The sequence below is a fragment of the Triturus cristatus genome, chromosome 6 (genome assembly GCF_964204655.1).
Source record: "Triturus cristatus chromosome 6, aTriCri1.1, whole genome shotgun sequence".
NCBI lineage: Eukaryota > Metazoa > Chordata > Amphibia > Caudata > Salamandridae > Triturus > Triturus cristatus.
In genome coordinates, this window is record NC_140589.1 from 939,516,131 (window position 1) to 939,542,305 (window position 26,175).

A 26,175-nucleotide genomic window follows, 5' to 3' on the forward strand; every position below is an offset into this window, starting at 1 on the left:
GTTTTTCACTACCAGGACATGTAAAATGTAAAAGTAAATGTCTAACTTTTTAAATGCACTCCAACCTGCCCTTGGAGCTGTCTAGGGCCTATCTTAGGTGAGTCTTTTATATATTAAAAAATAAGGTTTGAGCCTGGCTAAAATATTTATTTTGCCAGGTCGAACTGGCAGTTTAAACTGCACACAAATACTGTGCAGTGGCAGGTCAAAGACATGTTTAAAGGGCTACTTAAGTGGGTGGCACAATCAGTGCTGGAGACCCACTAATGGCATTTGACAGAGTCTAGGCACATGTAGTTTACTTTACTAGGGACCTATAAGTAAATTAAATATGCCAATTGGGTATAAGCCAATTGTACCATGTTTTGAGGTGAAGAGGATAAGCAAGAACAATAATTTGACAATCTTTATTCGTGTGCATCAATCATAAAAAATACAAAGAACAATACATCATAGTTTTGGAAGCCAAAGTAAAGTTAAATGAAAGTTGGAATTCATTTCACCACAAATACATGAACAACTATAGGCACACACAAGGGACAATGTTAACTTATTACACCCCAGGGAATCACAGCTATTCATTACAAGCGAATACACATCATCAGTAAAAGTGACTCAAAAACCCTACACTTCACGCAGATTTAAAAAAAGAGTAAGCTCTGAAATCTACATCCAAGCTGCCAAGTTGCTGCAAGTGCAGTAAGGCTTCATTACACTTCTCTAAACATACACATTTTAAAATCAGTTTAAGAAACAGAATAAAATAATACCTATAAATTTACAAAAAAAACTGAAAGTGCAACAGTAATTGTGCAGAGGTCCCATCGCAGGGGCATACAGATATACATGTTCCCAATTGAATGGCATCTCTCTGAAAACATAACGACCTCCACACAGTGCCTGCCCTGAAACAAAATTGGAGAGACCTTTCCCATCTATTGAGTTTTAGGGTGAGATAAGATACTGGTTCTGGCAATGCTATGGTTACAATAGAATCCTTCACTGAGCTTTTATTATATTCCTGATCCGGTCTTTCGTTCAGGCAAAAATCTTTGAACTTGCCTTTAACCAGGGATTTAAATCCAACGATGATATGCAATGCAGAAAATAAATCAGACAAACCTATTCATTGAAAATCCTATGTATATAGTGCAACCAAGGAATAGAGAGGCCCCTATTCAGTGTAAGGCAATCTAAGATTACCTCCCTGTTAAAACCAGCCTCAGCGTTGGGCCATACTCAGACTAGGCCTGGGCTAAAATTCCGTTCCGGTCGCGGAAATTGCGATAATTTGACATTTTCGCGTTCCGCGGAGAGCGCGAAAATGTCAAAATTTCCGCAATCCATATTTTACCGGAAGATTTTTGCTTGCTCGCGCTGTAAAATAATACATTCTTGCGTGCGCGCGATCGCCTTACCTGAATCCCCGCGTTAGCCGACAAGTTTCCCCGATCCGGTCGCGTTCTCCATGAGATGTTGGATTGTTGGTAGCCATTTGCGCTGTCTCGCGACAGTTCGCACCCGCAGTGACGTCATTCGTCGCACGATCACGTCTTTCTTCTCGCGATCATGCACCGCGAGACAAGTGAAAACAAGATTGCCGCGCCCGCGAGCAACCACATGGGTAAGTTGGCGAGCCGCGACCATGCAGAAAATACCGCGAACGGGCGGGAAAAAAACTTCCGCATCTTCGCGATATTTCCGCGTGTTTGCGGAGATTTATTAACATTTTCGCGATAATTTGCGAAAGTGAATTTCGCAAATTCCGCCCACCCCTACCCATAAAAATAGCGGGGCCAGCCGAATCTTTCTGAAACATAGGGTAGGTTCAGCTCTGAGTGAAGAATAAAATGTATGGTGGAGATTAGAACGGGGTCTACAGATACGATTTCCTCAGTCTGTAGAGCAGAAGAACTTTGGTACCTCCAAAAAATATAGCTCCATACAGAGCCGGAGGGACACACTGCTGGTGATAGATTCTTAGAAAGGGAGAACAGAGCGCCTAAAGCGAGATTCAGGATGACACCAGCTGCCCTGCTAAATTTCATACTTGAGATGTTAATCTGGGGCAGCCACGACCTTCCCGAATTAAAAGTAACCCCTAGATAACAAAAGTTGTTCACACAACTCAGTGACTATCCCCTAACTGTCATAGACATCATGCTTCTCTTCCCTCGGCCACACACCATAATGTGAGACTTCCCGAAGTTTGTTGCTAAATCAAGGGTGCCCATATATTAAACAAATGATTCTACTAACTTTGTAAAGCTCTTGGAGTCCTGGCTAGCAAAACGGCATCATTGGTGTAAAGTAACGCTGGTACCAAAGTGTTGTACATTTTAGGAACATCAACAGTAACTGCACCCAGATGAGGGCATAAGTTATAGAAGGATACACTCCTGGCACACTCTGTGCGCCAATGGAGAGCACAAGTACTTTAGCACTGCTTAGCAGTGGTAAAGTGCACAGAAACCTAAAGCCAACAAAAACAAAATCTGCAAAAAGGGGAGGAGGAAGGCAAAAAGTTTGGGGATGGCACTGCAGAAAGGGCCATTTGCAACAGATATAATTACATTCGAGAAGGGAAGGCTCGATTATGCCGGAAATTAACGTGTTAGGACTGGAAAGGTTGGACTCAGGCCCAGGGACTCGATCGCCAGCTTACAGAGTATGGAGGCAGGTGCTAGTCAAAAAAGTGCGGGGTGTTTTTCAGAGGTCAGGCCGGGTTTTAAGCTATGGTCTTTATATGTAGTCCTGAGAGGGCCAGATGATATATGGGCTGGACTAATAAGATCAAACCACTTCTACTCACGCTAGCTTTTTCTTTCCATCCATCCATTCTCTCTCACTCTCCTTCTCTCCTCTCTCAAGTCGCTTTCTCTCTACCTCCCTCCCCCCTCTCCCACTCTTTCTCACCGCTGTCTCCCCGTTCTTGCTGCAATTAACCTCCAGAAGGAGGGGGAAGTGAGTCACAAGGAGCGACCCTGCCTGTGCTCTCAAAACCGGATTGCAAGGACCCCACCCACCGCGGAAATGCCCTGTGATGTTGGGCCTCAGTCCCACATCATGCAAATGAGGGACACAGACACGGACTCCTATTGTCCCTCCATGGATTGCGGAGAGCGGCGTTGCGCCAGATCACCAGTGCAGGTGCTGGTGGCTGTGGACCTCGCCGTGGGGGTGCCGTCTCTCTGGCACATTTCTTTTTCTTCCCCCACGAGGGACGATGAGGTGCCGGGCAACGGGCACGAGGGGTCAACTGCCTGCCTCGTCGCCAGTGTGATGTTGGGCCTCAGGCCCACATCAGGCAAATGAGGGACACATACATCATGAGAGTTAGTGTGATAACTAGTCACGAGCACGTGCACCCGGGCTCTTTTATTGGCGGGGCCACGTCACTCGTGGCACCCGTGATGGATAGGTGTGGGGGTGCAGTGTCTCCAGCCCTCGGGGGAGTGGCTTGGGTTACAGCTTCCTGTGGAACACTACAATGTGTCCCGCAAGACATTACATTCCTCCCCAACTTTATTGAAGAACAAACAAAACGTTCGTCCAACCTGTGGGGACAAAACAAACAGTTATCTGAATACCACAGGGTCCATCAGTCTTCTGAGACAGGTGGCTGGACGACGTCAGACAGGAGCTGGTGACTTTGATTGCAGCAGGACCTTCTCAGCAGGCACCTGTAATTTAACCTGAGGGGTTCAGGACACGACTGCTGGCTTGGAGACGTCCGCTGCATACCGTCAGTTCACTGACGATGACATGTCATACGGTCTTGCATGACTCCCACCTTGCTGACATCGGTGATGGTCTGTGGTAAGTTCTAACAGTTCTTTACAGTGGGTTGCGTCGTGAGCATGGATGGAGTCCACTATGAGAATTCACAGAGGTGTTGCTGGACTGACTGTCCCTGTTGAACTGCTTGGCTGTGACCGGTAACCTGTCGGTGGGGCACTGACTCTTCTCGCTCTCCCGCTTGGGGAGGCCCGTCATCGGGGTTGCTATGGGACTGTAGGAGTGTTGCGCTGGGTGCCGTTTGTGTGCTTTCTGGGGGCAGCTGCAGGACTGCCGAGGAGCCGTTACTTAGTCGCACGCACAACCCTCACGGGTGGATGAGTCTTGGCCAAGACTTGCAGTCGCTGCCTCGGTTCCGGTGTAGGCCATGTTCACAGGTGGCTTCTGACTTCTTTTAGTCGGCTGGTGTGGCAACGGTGTCAGACTCCAGTCCATCGGTACTCGGGGAGTGGCGTTTGATGCATGTGCTGATATCTAGCGTGATGGCGGTTGCCAGCCATGTGGTGAGTCGGAATGACAGGTGGTGGTGACTTGCTGGGAGAGTTTGGATGTCAAGAGAGACTTAGCAGTCAGGTGTCTCCGCCTTGTTGAGGTTGATCTTTGGTGGCAGCTTGACACGTAGAGTGTACGGATCCTCTCTTGCCTGTTTTGGGCCCACTGTCGACTCCCTCTTGGGGCGGTGTGAGGGTGGGCACTCAGTGCTGCACTTCACCTGTGGCATCTGCGGACAGGATCAGGGATGTCGATTGACTTAGACTGCCGACGCTCAGGGATGGACGGTCGCCTGGGGAAGCGTTGGGATGAGACGCGGTCTGCCCTTGCTGCGGCTTACGCTCAGTTCATCCGTGAGCCTTATCCAGGGACATTGGTCTGCCTTGGTGGCTGTCTGGTGTGTCGGGTGTGCTCTTGGCTTGCTGTGTGAGCCCTCGGTTTTCTCCCTTTGTTGGCCAGTTCAGCCCACCTGTGTTCATCCGGTTTTCAGGGTGACATGGCTGTCACTCTCTTCTTTCTTCGTAGGCGTTGCGCTTGGACCTCGAGGTGGCGCTGTCATGGTGCCAGCTTCTGCCTTCGCTCCGGCACGCTTCTTACTTGCTGGGCGACGTGACGTCTGGTCTTGTGTCACTGGTTGTTGGAGCACATGTTGCTGTGGCGGCCTGCCACGTGCAGTGCGCGTCTCCTCTCTTGCCTGTCTTGGGTCACTGCCGACTCCGTCTTGAGGCAGTGCGAGGGAGGACACTGTGTGTTGTCTCCGGCCCACCGCGGGGCTTTGCTGGTGCTGCAGAGACGTGGTTGCTCTCTGTGCTGCGTTCAGCAGTACTTCTTTGTGGAGATTTCTCTATCTCCCGGGCGCCTGCCCGTGCTGTCAGGTTCACTGGCGTGGCTTTCTGCGCACCTCGGATCAGGTGCGCTCCGTTTTCTCCTTGGGCGCTCTCTTCTAGCACTGGGTTTGCCTGTGTCATGGCTTGCGGTTGTGTCTGTGTCCCAGGAGAAGCTAGTGACGCGATTTCTTTTCTGGCGGTGGCGTTGGACAGACACGTGTGGTGCGTGCTGTGCACCAGTCTTTCTTGCGCTGTTGGTTGGGACAGCTCCTTTGAGACGTTGCTGTTCTGGCTGGTTGTCCACTCTTGCTAGTGGGGCTTTGTGTCACCATGTCCTTGCTTGAGGTGGTCAGGCAGCCACCGGCGGTGGGCACTTAGTACCAGTTTTCCTTGTGTCTCAAAGTGTGGCCGCTACCTGGAGACATTGCTGTTGTTGAGGGTGTCTTTGCTGCTCTCACTTTCAGGGTGCAGAGGGACATTCTCTGAGCCTTCCACTCTGAGGGCACGTCTCACTGTGCCTGGTGCAGTCGGTCTCAGCAATGGCCTCGAGCAGGTAGTCTTTCTCCTGATGGCGGTGTGCATTCTGGGATCAGTTGACTGCTGTCGCCGGTTGGTTAGCCGGACGCTGTGCTGTGCTCTGGTCCTGCTGACATTGGTCCCGGTGAGCAGTCTGTGTTGGACCGCTCTTTGGACGCACCGGTGTGGATCCCCTTGCTAGTATCACTTAGCAAACTTCTCTTGCTGATCCGGTCACTTCCAGCAGGGTAGTGGGGTGACGGTCGTGGGGTGCAACTAGCTATCTGCTCTGGCCTGGTAGCATGTCTGTCCTTCTGTGCATTGCGCCTGGGGAGCCACCCGGTGGCGCTACTGTCTTTGGCACTTTCCTGTGCTGGGGTAGTCCTGGGCCCTTTGTGCCCCCTTGCTGGGTGTGGGTTTGGAGTTCCTCTTCTTCCCACTGTTGGTAGCAGCACCTAGGCATGGATTTCGGAGATGCTCCTGAGCAGTCAGTAGGTGTAGCTGTCGCCGCCTGTACTGTGGTTTCTCTGCTGCTCATGCGGTATCTCTCAGTGGTCCCTAGGCGGCACTGTGGCCCTCTCCTCGTGGAAAGTCTCACTCACAGACTGGAGGCTCTTGATGGGTGCTGTTGGCTGTTTCGGTACTGGGTACTTTTGACCTGGGCTTGACCTTTGTTCATGTGTGTGAAGGGAGTTCCCCTCACCGTGTAGCAGGTACAGAGGCTGCCAGTTGTGGGAGTGCAAAAGTCTGATGCCCTCGTGCGTGTGGCTGCTTCTTTTTTTTTTTTTTGGAGACCTAGGCCGGGAGCTCTTGTCTGGGCTTGCTCAGCGTAGCTGTAGGGGAGTGTGTTGTCTCTCCTACCCACCAGGTGGCAGCGGCACGTTAGAGGATCTGGGCCTCGTCTGTCTGTAGCGTGCCTTTGCCGATCTGGCTTCTGTATGCGGATAACGGGCGGCGCTGTGCTCTATGCACTTCGATGCAGGGCTCCTTGTGCTGGCCAGGGGGCACCTTTCTCTCATCGTGTGGCGCTGGCACGCGGCCGCTTGGTATCGCTGCGGCCCTTCCCCTGCTCGGGCCAGCTGCTGGCTTTTAGCGGTTCGTGGCAGCTTCAATCCCTTAGCCCTGGGTGCGAGCGGAGCCGCGGGGCATGGCAGGTGCTGCGCTGAGGCAGGGTCGCAGGCTCTCGGGTCACAGGCTCTCTAGCCGCTGCGGGCTGTTTGCTGTGCTCGCATGGGGCTTGCCTGCTGGAACGGCGTTGCGCTCTGGCTTGTTACCTGGTTCCCTCCACGGTGGGCGGTCTTGCCAGATTCTCGGCTTTCAGGTCTCTGTCCGTGCTTTCCCTTGGCTTGTCGACCTGCTGGGAGAGTTTGTCACTGCTGGGTAGCCGCTGGATGTATGGGCGAGGGAACGGGGGCGAAGTTGCGGGGTTCACTCCTACCCCAGGAACGTCCGTTCACTCTCTTCCCCTTCTGGCATCAGGTGGATTGAGGCACGGCTGGACTCCTATTGCCCCTCCATGGATTGCGGAGAGCGGCGTTGCGCCAGATCACCAGTGCAGGTGCTGGTGGCTGTGGACCTCGCCGTGGGGGTGCCGTCTCTCTGGCACATTTCTTTTTCTTCCCCCACGAGGGACGATGAGGTGCCGGGCAACGGGCACGAGGGGTCAACTGCCTGCCTCGTCGCCAGTGTGATGTTGGGCCTCAGGCCCACATCAGGCAAATGAGGGACACATACATCATGAGAGTTAGTGTGATAACTAGCCACGAGCACGTGCACCCGGGCTCTTTTATTGACGGGGCCACGTCACTCGTGGCACCCGTGATGGATGGGTGTGGGGGTGCAGTGTGTCCAGCCCTCGAGGGAGTGGCTGGGGTTACAGCTTCCTGCGGAACACTAGAATGTGTCCCGCAGGACATTACATGCCCATAGAATAATAGGCCTTTCCGTCCCGATATAAGTGTGAGAAAAATGTGCGTACAATGGATCTGAATGTGGAATAATGACCACGAGATCTGGTTGATCGGTTGATTCTACAATCCGCCGGCAGAGAGCTGACCCTCAATCGTGTCGGAGGCTGGCTGTCCTTACATCTACGATTTTGTGATATTTGTAAGTTAAGATCAGTTCATAATTAATTAAACCACTTGCACAATCGAAAGTGATGTCCAGTGTTCAGTGCGCAGCTAACAAGAGTGACGCACTTGCACGTGGCACCGAGGCCCATGGGTGTGCGGAGCCCAAATCCTCCAAATTAGTCACTGGTTTTTTTAATCATAAAATCAGGGAACGGAAAACAAATTATTTCCTGTTCATTAGTCCTTCTGGTGCCCTTGCGCCGCCACTGGTGGTGGTGTGCAGTGAATTCTGGGGCACATGCAATACTGCACCTTCGGCTTGATGACGTGTGTTCATTCCTCTTACTATTGAGTAATGGGTGCACTTCCGTTCACGAAGCAAAACAAACTTCCGTGTTAAGAAACGAGGTACATCCAAAACGCAGGAATTCTCCACAAATTTGCCTTAACATTACTAATAGCGATTGATATGTACTACACACCCTCCCGCGGTAGCTTTCCATTTTAGATATCTCAGCCAATCATTTTTTGTCCCATGAATAATACATTAGAGCAGATTGTTAAAATATGAATTTAAATCTAAGGCTGACTGATGCAAGGCTTATGGGATTGTAACAAATTCTGGCGCAGATATTCATGAGCGCTGCAGGTTTTCCTTCAAGTACAACGTGCAATTTAAGCATCTCTTAGACATGAATATATCACATCGAGGCAGGGAAACGATTTTTCCAAACTTTGCAATTTTAACTCTTTGCATGCAGTAAAAAAAACAAAAAAAAACTGATTAACAGGGTGGGTGATAGTAGGGAGACTTCTGGGCCAGTTTATTTTTATTTTTATTTAGATTTTTTATCTAGTGTCATGTGTTTCCTTCACATTGTAGTGCATTGTTTTTATTTTGAGATTACGTTTTATAACAATACTATGATTTACTGTTAGAGTGGAGCTGGTAAAAATGTCCAAAGGAGCCTCACAGTGCAGGCGGCCACAGCTAGACCGGTGGCCACGGTGTCCTGGATGTGTTATGGCAACCCAACCTACTCTGACACCAGCACCCTAGTCTGCAGCCTACCGGTCAAATGCGAGACTGACAGGATAGTTAGCCTGCTTTGACTGGTGCATGTTCAGTGCTGTCCCTTCAGTTAACTTGCTAAAGGCAAAGCAATCAGTGGTGCAGCAGGTGCAGGAGCACAAGAGCTCAGAAACCCTTAGGGGCTCACTGAACCCTGGCTAATATTGTATTTTACAACCTAAAAGGCAGTTATGGATATAATTTCGTGTTTTCACCAGGGTCATTGCACCCTTACGATGCCACTGGCTAAAGGCATTAAAACATTGTGGAAAAGACCATGAAGCCCAATTGCTTAAACTGAAGTGCTAATTGTAGTCGACTAACTTCCAGCACCGGGACACTACTCTGACTAGACGTGCGCTTTTTAAATCTCCACCATTCATTTCTAAGCTTTTTTGGTAGGACCTAAAACAAAAGCGCAGGTCCTTAAAGCAGATTAAGGTAGTTTACCCTGATTTACCTTGACTCAAGCATGTGGCCCAAATTTATCATTGGATTGCATCGCCCTTGCGTTATGCAATGTGCCTCAGGATAACGCAATCCTCAAGTCAGATTTTTCTGATTTACCAAGCCATGAAAGGCCACCTTGCGGTGTCTTGCGGTACTTGGTATATATCTGGAGTAAAGCAAGACAGGGCAAGTCTCTGCCGTGCATTACTCTGCCCTGGGAAGGCGTTGCGTGAGTGGAGCATGGTTGTTCCCACGCTTCCACTCATGGATTTTGGAGCATTCCCAGATTTACCAAGACCGATAGACTGATTTACTGGGACTGAGTCAAAATTGTATGCCTTCCTGATAGAGGCACAAAGAGGAGAAATATCTTTATTGCTCCTCCTTGTTTCCTCTTTCTAAGGGTGCTTCATTCTGCAGCATACTTCGAAAGAGGAAATGCCTCTAAGGATTGTTTTTGTGCAGGCATTTGTCCCTTACGGCACAAAAACCATTCTGCCTGCAACGCAGGCACTCTTACACCATGACGCACTGGTGCCTGTGTTGGTGCTATGCTGTACGGAGGGGCCTGAATTATCATTATTTGATGCAGCGCAATACAACAAGACAACTTGCAGTTCTGCGCTGCGTCAAATGGAAAAAGCAGGAATGCATCATATTTACTAACATATAGCACATTCCTGCTCTCTCGCTCTCTCGATGCGGCCTAGCGCCAACGAACGCACATTTGCATCATGGTGCAATGATAATAAATCCTCCCCAATGTTTCACTTATAGCACTGACAATTTCATGTCAGTTTTCTTTACAGTAGAAATGCTTTACACAGCTGCAAGTCACTTTTACAACTGGTTTATTCATACTTTGTCTTTTTCAAATATTTTAATATAATTCGTTCAAGACTACTTAAATAGATTCATACATTTGTATTTAGTACAGAGCATTATGCTGCCATTCAACAACTTAGCCAAGAATTCACAAAATTCCCAGCATGTGGCAGATTTAAGGGAGTCATTAGCTTTGTCACAAAAATTAGAATAATACTTTATGCGTAATGGTGGCAGTAGCACAATGAAAGTCAACACACCGCCAAGAAATTCACGGACAGATTTACTAAGTTATGTCGCATTTCAGCACAGCAACCAAAGTAGCCGCACAGCATTGCATTAGAAAGGGCAGAACAGCACCATATCCAATAAGATATGTCTATGTCCTGCTCTCTTCCTAGTGATGGTGCACAGTCAGACTGCCTATCCCCACGCACACACCTTTGCCCCATAGTGCACCTTTGCCCTATAGAGCAAAGGTGTTTGTGTAAAGTATAATCTAAGTCTTTTACTTCCAGGACAAAATACCATGCCTAGACAATCTTTAAAACCTTTGCCACTATGGACGTGTGTCGTACTGTGCAGCACACATGCAAAAGTCGGAAAAGCTTGGAAAAAAAAATATTTCTCCTTTTTACGCCTGCCTCAAAGAGAGGCTATTTTATGGTGAAAATCATTATCTACTATTGTTAGTAGATAGGGATTTGTGTAAAAAAACATAGGTGACTGTTGTACTACCATTCACTTGATGCAAAGTAATGCAAACCTGTGCTTTACATTCAGGCAATGTCTCAGTGCAAAACAAGTTTTGTGCTGGAAAGTAAGTTCCAAATAAACATTTTGTGCAGGTTTGTCTCACTTTTTGTACATAAATCAGCTGCAAAATATTAGTAACTCAGCCCTTTTGTTTAGATGGACTTGAGCTTCTAAACGATGATGGTGGTGCTAAGATGAGCAACGCCCTGGCACAGTAAACCCTCTTAAGGGCGACCTAGTTGACTACTGTCCAATACACCACTCAATACCATTGATGCATCCGGTAATCCAAAATGGTCATAAATCTGTGGAAGGTGGGAAATGATAGCCTGCGAGGACACTAAGGGAAATTACAGAAAACTATGCATCAGTGATGGCGAAGACAACGCAGCTAGAAAAGTAGAGGGAGGTGGAAAACTGAATGTTTTTAAAACCCCCTTAAGATCAGAGGCGTTTTAATGAATGGGCAAAGTGGGCAATTGCCTAGGGTCAGCACCTTCCAAGAGCTCCTCCAGGAAAGTAAACTTTCTCTCCATTTGGCCACCTCAAGGGGCATAATAGCAACACCGGCGATAATTATCGCTTAGCGCTCTTAGCGTGAGGATAATTATCCCCGGGTAACGTGGATTTTTATCGCTGAGATAGCGTGCTATTAGCAACGCTTATCTCCTCAGCGATAAAAATCCTTGCGCTAACTGCCTAACGTTAGATTATCGCTGGAAACCCAGCTCGGATATATCATTACATCCTTTGTCACGAAATAGGGTGCCGAGTACATCTTGAAGAACTAATTCAGCTCAAGCTTAGGAAACAGGGCATTTCTTAGTGTTTGCTCACTGGAATGAAAAATGTCCATACTGTTGGCAGAACTGACTGCAGAATGATAGGTGCACAGTTCTACCTTACATCTGAAAACGCACTGCGGTTCATCGCAAACACCAAAGGTCATACCATTCCACCTTCTTCTAGTCTTCCCAATTAAACGTGCGGGTTGACATTGCTTGGATAGGAAAAGGTCAACACATTTTAAAACATATCTTTACAAGAGGCATGTCTGTAAGGTTTTTGCTTCGGTAGCTCAGTACCCAAGAAAAACAAGCAAAGCTTTCCAGCTTTTAAAGAAATATAAATCCTGCAGATGGGGTGGCACTTGCTTTGATTGTATACGGTTTACTTAACCATAATTTCCGGCAAACAATCATCGTTCAATTACAATATTTTCGCACATGTACCTCTAGAAACCATGGGGCATATCTACAATGCGGCGCTAGAAAATTATCGCCGCTTTTGCGGCCGTTTTTGGCCAAAAAGCGGCGATAATTTTATCGCCTAATTAGCAAGGTCACGCTAGCGCGTGAAACCTTGCATTAGCGCACGAATTCCTAACGCCCAGCTTTGCATCTCTAATGAGATGCAAAGCGGGCGTTCCTGACCTGACATGACAGGAGAAATGTCGCTTACCGACATTTCTCCTATCATCAAGCCCTACGCTATGAAGCATAGCGGCAAGAAAAGTAGCGATAACCCCTGTTATCGCTACTTTCCTTACGCCTGCTTCAGGACTGACTTAGCCATGATATCCTATGGAAGGTGGATATCATGGCTAAGGGGCATATCAGCAACAACCGGCGATAAATATCGCTAAGCGCACTTAGCGCTAGGATAATTATCGCCGGCTAACGTGGATTTTTATCGCTGAGATAGCGTGCTATTAGCAACGCTTATCTCAAAAGCGATAAAAAATCCTCGCGCTAACTGCTTAACGTGAGATTATTGCTGGAAACCCAGAGATAATCTCACAAAATGTGGCGTTAGCTTGTTGATAGGGCCTCACAAACTTAGCCATGATATCCATATTCCATAGGATATCATGGCTAAGTCAGTCCTGAAGCAGGCGTAAGGAAATTAGTGATAACAGGGGTTATCGCCACTTTTCTTGCCGCTATGCTTCATAGCGTAGGGCTTGATGATTGGAGAAATGTCGCTTAGCGACATTTCTCCTGTCATGTCAGGTCAGGAACGCCCACTTTGCATCTCATTAGAGATGCAAAGCTGGGCGTTAGGAATTTGTGCGCTAATGCAAGGTTTCACGTGTTAGCGTGACCTTGCTAATTAGGTGATAAAATTATCTTAGCTTTTCGGCCAAAAACGGCCGCAAAAGCGGCGATAATTTTCTATCTCCACGTTGTAGATATGCCCCATAGTTTGTGAGGCCCTATCAACAAGCTAACGCCACACATTGTGAGATTATCGCTGGGTTTCCAGTGATAATCTCACGTTAGGCAGTTAGTGCAAGGATTTTTATCGCTTTTGAGATAAGCGTTGCTAATAGCACGCTATCTCAGCGATAAAAATCCACCTTAGCCGGCGATAATTATCCTAGCGCTAAGTGCACTTAGCAATAATTATCGCCGATTGTTGCTGATATGCCCCCATATGAATATGCGAAAAGACATTTATCAAAGGATAGAAAAAGGCGAAAACAATGATCATATCAACTGCACCCAGGGTACAGGTTTTAACTCAAATATAATTAGTGTCACGTTTATAGTAGTTGCCAGTAGAAGCCTGGAGTCCATGAAATCCTGACATTTTAAATGATTTCAGCCTGTGCCCTTGCTTCTCTGCTTGGTCACAGAATTCTCTAGAGACCAAAAATGTACGTATAATGTAAGGAGAATATTATTTTATTCCAGAGAAAATCTGGCCAACCAACAGTAGCAGGAGATATTTCCTAAATGTAATATCGTGCACCACTGGTTCAATTCAATTTGCCAACGGCACAGGACAGCATTGCTTCTAGCCATTAAAAGTGATATCAGATAATACATTACACGTATAACGAAATATTACAAATCAGTATTGCATGAGAAAGCGGCAATATGGGAATACAACAGGTGGCAAAACCTTCACGGGGCAGTGAAAGTCAGAGACGACCATACTTGTTAGCGTATTATTACAAATGGCAATATGCAACCCATCAGAAGGAAAGAGCTGCACATAAGTGGTGGCTGATATGACATAAAAGTGGTGAGCAGCGCAGAGGAAAGAGAGGGGCAGCGTGGGGGGGATAAAAAATATGTAAGAAGGCACTTACTTGCCGCCATAGTGCTCTTCTGCACCTCTCCTCTCAACTCCCGGCAGTCCATGCAAGGCTCCCAGTCTCCCAGGCCAATCACGGCGCTGCTCTCATGCTGGTAAGGCTTGAGAGCAGTGCCATGATTGGCCTGAGCAGGCTGGTTTAAAGCTCAGTTAGGGCCTGGGAGCGTCTGCAGTTCTCCACTCGGCTGTGCAGCACAGCTCAGGTTGAAGAGATCTATGTAACGCCCTGAACGTCTCAGGATCGTTTAACAGACACGACAATGAGGACGCAACCACTTGTGAAGGGTTAGTTCTTTTAATGAAGGCAAATAAAATACAAAGAACAAACAAAAGTTATAGTCACTGGAATCCTCCAGGCTAAGTACGTTACCAGCCCACAGCACGGATGGTCCTAACCGTCCTCTGCATATACGCCGATCCCGGCGTATGCCAACAGAGGGCAGAAATGAAATGGCCGACAATGCCAATCGGTAGGCTGTGAGGGGCACGAAGAGTGTTGGGGAGAATCGAGGAGACAGGGAAACACCCAGCCGGGGTCTCTACCTGAAGGGAGCAGCCGCTCAACCTCTTCCTCAGACTGCACCGGGACGCGGAGTCACCTCCTGGTGATGCGTCACCGATACCCCAATCACAAGCAAGAAGACTGAACCGAGAGCAGCCGCTCGATCGATCCTGTGGACTTCCGAGTCTGTAACGCGGCAAACACCTCCTGGTGTGCGTTACAGCTGGCAGTCCCTGTGTCTCTGGTCGGGCTGGGAGTTACGACTCCAACCAGCAAAAGCGCCACTGCGCTTGGACTCAGCCGAGTCAAAAAGCGAAGCTCAATGGTTGACCGGTAGAGCTTCCGGGTCCTTCACAGGTGACGATGGGGCAAGACACGGCCCAGGGAGTAACGACTCGACCTACCTCCGTTCTTGCCTTACTGGAGCACCACTCCGGAACACTGCTCTTCACGAAGCAGGTACGTCGGTGTAAACACAATATCCGACAGCCTTGTACCTCCCGGTTCCTCCCTTTATAGGGCGTGTTTTCCTTGAGTATGTAACAGCTCTCCTGTTTACATAAGGGCGTGTTTCCCTTGAGTTATGTAACAGCTCTCCTGTTTACATAAGGGCGTGTTTTCCTTGAGTATGTAACAGCTCTCCTGTTTACATAAGGGCGTGTTTCCCTTGAGTTATGTAACAGCTCTCCTGTTTACATAAGGGCGTGTTTCCCTTGAGTTATGTAACAGCTCTCCTGTTTACATAAGGGCGTGTTTCCCTTGAGTTATGTAACAGCTCTCCTGTTTACATAAGGGCGTGTTTCCCTTGTATGACAGGAATTCTTGACAATCTAATTGCGCAAGACGATTTGGTCGTCCTAAGACAGCCGGTCAAACCTTCATGCGCACTTGCAGTAGTGACCAACACTTTTCCCCCTTGTTGCAGATGCTGTCTGTCAGAATAGCCCTGGACTGCCCTACCCTTGACACGACGCAGTGTGCAAAAATAAAATTATAATAACCTGTGTTATTTCCATTTTATTTTTCATTTCTGCACTGTTGAGAGAGCAGTGGGGAGACATTCCTCCGCCTCAAAGAAGGAGCAGCTGAAGGCACTTCTCATCTTGGAATAACAACCAGAAAGCTGATGCATATTTAACTATTCTTATTAGGTGAAATTATGCAGGCAATTAATAGGCAAAGGAGGGGTACCCAACGATGCTCTGGAGACCTGTAGAGGAAGCTACTAGATTGTTTTGTGTCAACAAAGATGTCCACAAATGCTGTTCCTTAGACTGCCTCCTATTCTCCTTGTAGTTAAACGAGGTGGTAGAGGCTGTTGATACATGCACAAATGACTTCCCAACACTAGGAGGATCTTAGATTGCAATACTTTTGTTTGCCGATTATGCCCTACTGGTTTCTAAGCCACTCAATGGTCTAAAGAATACACCGGATAAATCTAGTGAGTTATGTACCTCTAAGGCAGAGGTCTTCAAACTGTAGGGCAGGCTCCCCTGGGGGTGCTTTAAGTGATCTGGTGGGGGGGCTCCAGTCTCTGGCCAAAAGAAGCACGATGCTTTGTTTTGAGTGTCAAAAACATGAGTGGCAACAGGCCACTTTGTAATGGGCCATCACTAACAACTTTTGTCATTTATATCTTCACTGGGAGTATGTGAAAAGGGGTAACAGAGCTGAACTGCAATGTTTAAATATTTTTGGACATATTTAAACATTGGCAATTTAGTAGCATAAATGTGAATAAATTGAGGGGGGCCCGAAGATTTTTTGTTGTTGAAGTTTTTGAAGTTTGAAGAAGACTGCCCTAAGGGCTTGGCTATTCATACAGGTAAAGCTAAGTTAATGATGTTTAGCTCACATAAACATGTTAAAATTTATTTTTGTTAGGTAACTCACCTATTGAGCTGGTGCATGAATGTATACTTTCATTGTCAAGCCTTTTCCTCTTCACCATTTCCATGAGGACTACAGTTTATTTGTAGATCATATTATCGTTTGCCATTTCATTGCAAATAATACAAGCAATTGCCATGCTAGCACGGCAAAATAAAATCTCTATATATTTTTTAAAGTGCTCTTACAGTGCAAACAAAGAAGCAAAATTGTCAGTACATCAATAATTGATGACTACCAGAGCAGGAATTTTTGTTGCAGGTGATAAGATTGAGGGAGCGGATTTTTTTAACTTGAGAAGTTAATAGTGTCAGTTTTCCATATCTGCCTAATTGCCTTTTCCATTCCCTTATTGTGGTGTGATATGATGGACAAAAACTGGACACCAGAAGACAGTCACTCCTAAAATGAGGACTGAGCGAATGATGGCATTGAACTGAATACTTGGCAACATGAGGGCAATAACTTATCTTTTGAGCAGAAATCAAAATATATGTTTCTGGGCAAAATTACTGGAATGACTCATAATGTTAAACTACTGTTTGAAGACAAACTTTGTCATCTTCCAGAAAATGACAAATATACTCCATAATAGTTGATTCACTAATAGTAACAATTTGGCATTTGGGGAAAACATTAAAAAGATAAAGAGAATCTGATAGCTTGAAACATAAATCAGTGGGCTAATCTCTGACTAGCTCATAAATTAGAATTCCATTAAGGCCAACTCACTCTCTCATTGTCCCGAGTTCAGTAAAGTGGATAGTAGAGGTGCACCTTTACCCGTAACGGTATAGGTAACACCTGTTCCTAACAGTGCATTGATAATGCAGAATTGTGGCACGAAGTGCTATGTGAATCCAGATTATTAATACTTGGTTTGGGGACGCAATTAGTTTTATTACTGAAAAGATGGTATTTAAAGTGAAATTAGAGAATTTCAGACAGTTGCCAACTGCATTTTTTTCCAGAGACATCCCAGTATATTTAAAGACAAGACAAGCTACTATTTTGAAACAGATACGTGCCTTTACAAAATATTTGAAGCTGACAGTTGGGTGATAATTCGTCCTAATTTTGCGACACCCAATACTGATGTTATACCATAAATTCTGTGGCAGCAGAGGACCCTTTCTTGCTGCTAAGGTAGAGGAATGTTGTGAACTGTCATCATATCTTTAATGACCTGCTTATCACTGATTATAAGTATTGTCATACATCCGGATCACAGCTCAGCCAAGTACCACGCTTCAGAGGTTAGACTAAAGCATTTTACTGCTTGTGTCCTCACCGCTGCACTGATTGATCCACCACACCTTCAAGGATATCTACGCTTTTATGCACCAGCAGTCAATGGAGCAAGATATGGACATCTCCAGGGAGGCCTTGCAATTTATGTGAACAACTTGAGCACAGCCTTGTCCTGCTTAGTTGGCCCGACAGTACCAGAAATAATTGCAGTGAAAATATCTGCCCGACGGGGACACCAGGGAATGGATACAAGGATATTGCAATAATAAACACTTACATACACCTGAACAGAAAAATCAAGGCTGCGCAACAACTAATTGACTTCCTAGAGTTATTTATAAGTGAGGTCAATACACCAGACATGATACTTACAGGGGACTGCAGCTCACACCTAATCGGCTTGTGGACAGTGGAGGAAGTGCAGATACAAAACCGATTTTGGAATATCCTGTCACAGGGGAAGAGTCTATCAGAACTCCCAATAAAAGCCAGCCAGTGCCTTTTAGAGGATTTCAAACACCTCAATTTTAGAGCAGTAAATGGTAGACGTACAGGTGACAATCCCCTGGCAATTACTCATTATTCATCCAGCAAAAACTCAACATTAGATTATACCTTTATATCCCTAACCCTGTTCAATGAAATTACCACGTTTAGCATGGGTGACACAGCGGACAGCGACCACCGGCCCCAGGAACTCACAAACATGCCTAAGTTCTCGAACTCAAACGTCCTACAAAGACTGAGCTTCACAATGAATCATAAGAAAATAAAATTCCCCCAAGCATTGTAAGAGAGCTTCCTGCAAGCTGCAATACATTTATTTGAAGCACTGGAAGGGGACAATGAAAAAGAGAAATGGGTGAACTTTACAACTTCAATGGCGGTGTTCTTTGCCGCCCCAATCAAACCAAGAGCACATTTGAGCTATAGTAATACAACTAATTTTACAAAACTGCAAAAATCAAGATAGGATCCATAAAAAAAACAATTAATCATACGCTGCAGCACCTCCGACGAAACCCAACTGACCTCGCAAACTTAGCCACACTACGGCTGCAGAAAACACAACTAAAGCAAGCAATATGGGCGGCTAAGAGAGCCTCAGAGGATGCGGTATGGGCGTAGCTGCACGCCGACATTAAACAGAGCGATAGCGCAAGATTCTGGGGGACAATAAACCGACTCATTCGCCCTGCACATGATGGACTATCATCCAATATATCAGAAAATGATTGGGCAAACTACCTTGGGAATCACTTCCATCAAGACGAGACCTCACTGCCGACAAGAAGCAGGTTGGCCGCATCCATGAGAAAAAGCACACCTGTGCACCAATCCGATGATGGAAGCGCAATGGTACCGGAAGGGGAAGAAGGCACACTGCTGGGAGCTACATCCCAAAGTGACCATCTTCAAGCAATTAAACGACAAATAGGGAAGGGCAGAAGCGAAGGGGCACCGGGCCCCAATGGAATCCCGTCAGTTCTATTCAAACAAAACGCAGACTATTGGGCAAAAGCACTTAGCCCTCTCTTCCCCGAAATAAGGCAGACAGGCCTACTACCCCTATACTGGCGGATGTCGATAATCTCGCCAATCTGCAAATCAGGAGACAAAGCCCGGCCAAAGAATTATCGCTTAATTGCTCTTTCGGATAATGAGGCAAAAAATTTAGCAGAAACCCTCCTGGACGAACTCCAGCAATGGGCCAAAGATAACTCGATCATACCTCTTAAGCAGACCGGCTTCTCTAAGTCTGTTGGAACTGTAACAAATATTACGACCATGGCTCTGCTTATCGATAAGGCAGAGAATACAAAAATGCCATTGCACCTATGTTACATTGACTACCGGGCTGCCTTTGTCCATGTAAATTGAAACAAATTATGGACAAAACTGGCCAAATGGGGCATTCCACAGCCATTGCACAACCTACTAATCAACTTGCATATTGACACCTTTATTCAAATAAAACTGGGTGACGGGTCAAACCTTTTGAGATGGATACCGACAACGAAAGGTCTTAAGCAAGGCTGTGTGTTGGCACGGACCCTATTCAATCTGTCCCTGGCAGACCTTGTCCCATTATTAAACGCTAGCAATTCACATGCTCCGCGGTTAGGGAATCTAGCTAAACCGTGTTTACTCTACGTAGATGACTTAGTCTTAATTAGCCAGATGAAGGTGGGTCTGCAGCACCTCCTTACTACCACATTTGAATATTCCGAAGCCAACAGCCTGAACATCAATCTAGAGAAAACTAAGACCATGAATATGAAAAAGAACCTAAAGAAAACATCGGCCTGGTTCTGGGGGCATACCCGCATAGACTCTGTACTAGAATATAAATATCTAGGAGTGATCATCGACAAAGGCGGCCACTTTATTGCTAAAAGGGAATTAATCAGGAGGAAGGGAACAGCCCTGGCAGTTTCATTAAGAAGCCTCTACTCCAAGTTGAATGGTCCATCACTCCTCCCACTAGCCGACGTAATTCAAGCAAAACTCTTACCAACAGTAGTTTATGGGAGTGAGGCACAGAGGGGCAGGGACCTCAAGCTACTAGATAGGACGGATGCAACACCATACAGAATAATCTTTGGTGTGCCAAAATATGTCTCTCCTGCACAGATCAGGCTTGAGTTTGGTGTGCAAAAGCAGTCCCTGGCAAGACAAGGATCATATGTCATCTTTTGGGACAAGGTACGTAAATCTGGACCAGGAAGTCTTAACTGGCGCCTGTGGTTAAAGCTGCAACACAAAACATCACTGCCAGCTGCAAAATATTTACAAACAAGCCTGACCACCCTAGGGCTAACCGGCTTTTGGGAAATTCCCACAAATCACTGCCGCTTCAAGAAAATAGTTTGGAAAACAGTAAGACATATATCATGGATCGAGGATAAAGCAGCCTTATCTGAAAGGACACATGGCTGATGACCCTGACCACCTACCCCACCCTGCTGCTAAAAAAAATTTAGCCTTGGGATATGGTAGATCAAATAAAATCCAATTTCTGAAGTAGCGACTTGGTCTTCTTCCAATCATAAAGCCCTTTCCACGCTGGCTGAAATCCCATCTCAACTCCACCTGCCGTTTGTGTGGCACAGCACAGGAGGATCTGCTACACTTACTTTGACACTCGAACAAAACAACTTTTAAGACCATTTTTTAATAGGAGGGATATTCGCACTGGAAGACAAGCTGTGTTGGCTTGTTTTGCTTCAGAGGACCCACAGCTGAACTGTTGCCTGGTGAACTTCCTGAGTGAGGCTGGTGGGGAAGAACATTTTATAATTGTGAGAGAAACGTAACAGCACCAGCATTATATTTGGCAGAGCAACATTTCCACCCAAATGCATGGCAGATAAGAGATTTTCATAAAATTACTTTTTATTACAAACTGCTCTGAAATGGACGATTTTCTGTTTTAATTCCAACTCCTTTTTAAACCCTTTTTGTAATGTAACTAAAACGAAACTTTTTATTGATGCCTGTAGCAATGGTTTTAAGTAACCACCCCAATAAAATAACCTTAAACTATCAGTAATTAAGCATTAATAGTGCCCTGATCACCCAATTCGAGGCATACCCCACAAGGAGCTGCATTCGAGCAGCGAGCGTGCTGCCAAAGAGCGCGCTAAGTGATGCTTGTGCCCCTTGTCTCAAATACTGTGTGCCTCTTTAATACTGAACATTGGAGCTGTGGTGCGGGCTGTGGCTTCAACTGAGGCCCGCCTCTCGCTCCAGCATATAATCTGGTGTGTCAAACAAATTAAACGAGGGCCCAGCAGTGCTATGTGGATCTTGGGTGGCGCCTTGCCTCTTATTGTTTTACGGCAAGGTACCACCTCAGCTGCGACCAGCAGTGTGTCTAATTGGCCCCCTTAAACACTAAGGGGTGGGGACAGCTTTGTTTTTACTTGCCCTGCCCGTCACCACTTTAGAAGTGGCTCATCTCTATCCATTCAGCGACCTGACTCCAGCATGAGAGCAGGGAACAGAAACCGGCCCTGGCAAACTGCTCAGCTGCCCCCCCCCTGCGGTGAGGGGGAGTGCAGCTGAGCAGTTTGCGATTTTTTTACCGGGGGGCATTATTGTCGGCCCCCGTAACAAAAACGTCCCCCCAGGGGCCCAAAACCGGCCCCCACCCTAGCAGCCTATCGGGAAAATGCCCGGTGCCCGCTATGGCCAGTCCAGCCCTGCATGAGAGCGAGCATCATGTAGAGAGGGAGCAGGGGGGAAATCTGCAAGCTAGTTCTTGCATGATAGAGCATCGACTCCCCATAATCCTCGCTTTGGGAAGTATATCTATGCCCCTGCAGCTCAGGAAACAGAATCCTGGTCTACAGAGCCAGACTAAGGTCAAGTGCAGCCATACAGGTGAGCAGGAGGAAGGGAAGGCAGCTAAAGAACACGACGTCCCAACATAATTCAGATAACAGCTCATCATAGTCGTAAATTTACTGGCTGGCAACCTGTTAATTTATTAGCACTGAGGCAGAGTGCTCAGACTGGGCTGGTACACCTTGAACTTTTACTTCATTGATCTGTGTCACCTCAGTGAACATATTTCATTAAACATACCGGTTTTGCTCTTCCTTTCACTAATGAGACTCACCTCAGGGGCAGGCGCGCAACACCCATTGGGCTCACCGGGCTTCAGCCCCCCCCCCGTCATGTGTGTCAGCCCGGCTGAGACAGCCTCGCGGGCTGGCGTCCGTCTAATTGCAGCCGGACCCGAGTACTTCACAGATCGTTAAAAGACCATTTACTCGTTAATGAGGCTTTTGTTGTGTTTTCACCCCTTTTTACAGCCACTCTGCCTATGGCTAGAAGACTTAGCCCCCCCCCGAAACCTTCTTCAGCCCTCCCCCGAAATTTGGCTCTAGTTGCCCGCCTGCTCAGGGGTATGCATTGATCTCGCTTAAATGGACATTTCTGATAAGACAGAAGCTGGTCCTTGCCCCTCCATCTCGTCCCTAAATCTGAGGGAAAAAAGCTGGCTCATGCGGGTCACAAAACTTGCGGTGAAGATTGTAGAAGTAACTTTCCAAAACTCGGACAGATAAAGCAAAGAGGGAGCAAAAGAGACAAAGAGATGAGAAAAGGGGAGAGGAAGAGAGAAGATGGCGGATAGAGAGGGGGAGTGGAGAGGGGGGGAGAAAAAGATTAGGGATCAGATTTACAATGATTTTGCATTAGGGGTTGGGTTACTTTTTGCAAGAACACAATACAAAATTAGTTTTGCCATTTACTAAGCCAAGTAAAGCCATTTTGTGTGGATTAGTAAATACAAAGTGACACAATGCAGCGCAAAGCTCTGTCTTGCATTACTTTGCGTCAGGGTGGTGCTGCATGGGTGGAGCATGGGCGTTACCAAAGCCAAATTGATTTGTAAAGCTGGATTTGCAACAAAATGGTGCACCTACCCAACACAGCAATAGGGAGAAATAACTTTATTTCTCTTTGTGACTTCCTCTTTCCATGTGTGCTGCATTCTGCAACACATGGCGAAAGAGGAATATGAACATAAGGGTTATTTTTATGCAGGAAGGTACTCCTTCCTGCACGCAAAAAAATCCTTCTGCAACGCAGGCCCCTTTGCAACATGGTGCAAGGGGGCCTGCATTGGCGTGAGGCAGCACACAGTTCACCAGTGCAGTGACAGAGCAGAAATGCTTCATATCTTTGTAAATATGGAATATTCCTGCTCTCGCCTTTTAACACAGTGCAGCGTGGCAAGTTCACTTGCTGTTGCGCATTGTGTAAATTAATGGTAAATGTGCCCCTTGTTTTGGTGGAAAGCAAGAATTGGATGGTGATAAGCAAAAATGGAAAGGAGGAACATAGCAAATTGTGGGGGGAGATAGTGAATAAGCTACTTGTAATTGTGCCTACACTCAAGTGCTTCTTGGACCTAGCTATGAATGTCTAAGCAACGAATAAGAAGAGGAAAGATAGCGAAGAGGCCACACATCTCTGCTTTTCTGGTGAGAAACATGCAAAGGATGTATAGTGACTCATGCAACCCTGTGGTCCAGCATTCTTGTGGTCTTATTCAGGGGTAGGTGGCAACAGACAGTCCTCTGACTCCTAGAGGAATTCTGCAAGAGAATCCACTGGTAGAGTCTGTATCACAACAGAGATGGCATGGTAATGGAAATACCGCTGGTGGAATGTCAGTATGAGGCTTATTCTCTCACTGTCATTGCATGGTGCCAGAAGACAGACTGTGAAGTCCTGCTGTTTAAAGTTGCCTCTCTGCTCTTTATCGTTATGTCAGATACTTGGAACTCTGATGTACAGTGGCGTAGCTAGACCTTTTGCCGTCCGTGACGGTCCCTGCATTTGCCGCGCCGGCTGCATGCAAGAGCGGGGAGGGGGGCGCTGCCCCCCCCCAAAATGCTCTGTGCACTTGTTAATTATCTGTATCTGACTGTCAAATTCTGTGAATACAGACTTTGCTGCAGTGAAGGAATGTGTGCTCCATATAAGCATTGTCAAGTTTATACATTATAGAAAATGAGTAATTTATTGCAGTCTGCATACACTTAATTGCCTTGTTTTGCTCATTTTAGGTATAACACATACATTATTGAAATGTCAAGCATGGGGACAGTATAAACATTAAAATAACACACATCAATAAACTAAAAGCTGGCTGCTGCGGGATCATGATCGAGCAACTAATGTCAGATCCAAATTGGGCACCCACAAATTTGTGACAGTGTAGGGTTCTCAAATGTACAGGTGTAAAATTTGCACTCCGTTACTTAGTAATTAGAAATACCCTCTAAAAAGTGTAATAGCGTCGTAAGTAATCATAAGACCCATCGACTGCACAGCTCAAATGACCACTTTCACTGGACGAGGAACCTGAGACAAATCCCCCTCGAAGAACTAGAAGAAAGGCTAAATACACTTCCCCCCTCCACCGCAGATGACAGGTCCACAACAGAACTTACCTCACAATACAACGCGACTATGACCGCCATGCTGGACCAAGTAGCCCCTTTGAAACGGAAAAAAACCAAGTCCCTAATATCAAGCTCTTGGTTCAACACTGACCTTAACATGGAAAGAAGGCAACTAAGAGCTGCAGAAAGAATTTGGCGCAATAACCCTTCAACAACCCACCTTGAGCAACTCAAAAAGGAACGTAGGAACTATAAAAAGCACATCATAAATGAAAAATCCACCTTCTTCTGTGGTGCACTCAATAATGCTAAAAATCGCCCCAAAGAACTATTCAACATAATTAGACAACAAACATCCAAACCACCACCTTCTGCAATTCTGGCTTCCAAAGACCTTTGTAACAAATTTGCCAATTTCTTCAATGAAAAAATAACAAAAACCGAGCTCTCACTCAAAGACCACCTCCGTCCTCTCAATGAAGACCCGCTACTCTACAAAGGTGACATGATCCCACTCAGACAATCCACAAAAAACTGGATAACATTCAAACCCATCAATGAAGCCGAAATTATTGAACTGACTACTGGATCCAAGCCTTCTTCTCACACTGAGGACCCCTCCCAACCTGGCTAAAAATCTCAAACTCTCCCATGTCCCACGCTGGTCGGAGATTATTAACAGCTCCCTGGAAAGAAGGAATCATGCCTGACTGCCTGAAAATCGGCCAGGTAACACCTTTACTGAAGAAAGCAGGCACTGACCCAAGTGATCTCAACAACTGCCTGTCTCCAATATCCCATTCCTAACAAAACTACTAGAAAAATGTGTTCACCGTCAACTCACCCATCACATGGACATCAACGTTCTCCTCGACCTCCACCAATCGGGCTTCAGAAAAGGATGCAGCACAGAGACTGCCATTCTAAATGTCATTGACGACATCCATAAATCACTGGACATGGCTCGCTATTGTCTACTCATACTCCTCGACCTTTCAGCGGCCTTTGATACAGTTGACCACAATCTACTCATCAACATACTCAGAGAAAGGGTAGGAGCAGATGGGGTGGTCTTACAATGGTTCACCTCCTTCCTGCAAAACCGCTCCCAAAGAATAAAACTCAGAGACTTCACGTCCGACCTACACCCTATAACCAGAAGCGTCCCCCAAGCTTCAGTTCTCTCACCCGCACTGTTCAACATCTACATGGAGCCACTCACCTTCATCCTCAAAAAAGCCAACACACCCTTCCACCTCTACGCCGATGACACCCAGATCTACCTCAAAAACCTCCTCCATAGCAGACATGCAAAGAATCAATGACACCCTAATAGAAGTCCAAAACTGGCTGTCCCAAAACTATCTGAAACTTAACCAGGACAAAACGGAAATCCTCCTCATAGCTAACAAAGAACAGACCCCCCCGAATCACGGAATGGATAATGTCTATTGATGATCTCAACTGCTCTCTCATTTCGGCAGACTCCGTGCAGTCACTGGGAATAACTTTAGACCCCAACCTTGACATGATCAAGCACATCAAAAACATCGCATGATGTGCCTTCTTCAACTTAAAACTACTAAACAAAATCAAACCCTTCATCCCTCCAAATGACCTGAAGCAAGTCACACAATCCCTAGTGCTATCCAGACTAGACTACGGGACACCACCCTCACAGGCACGGCTAAGC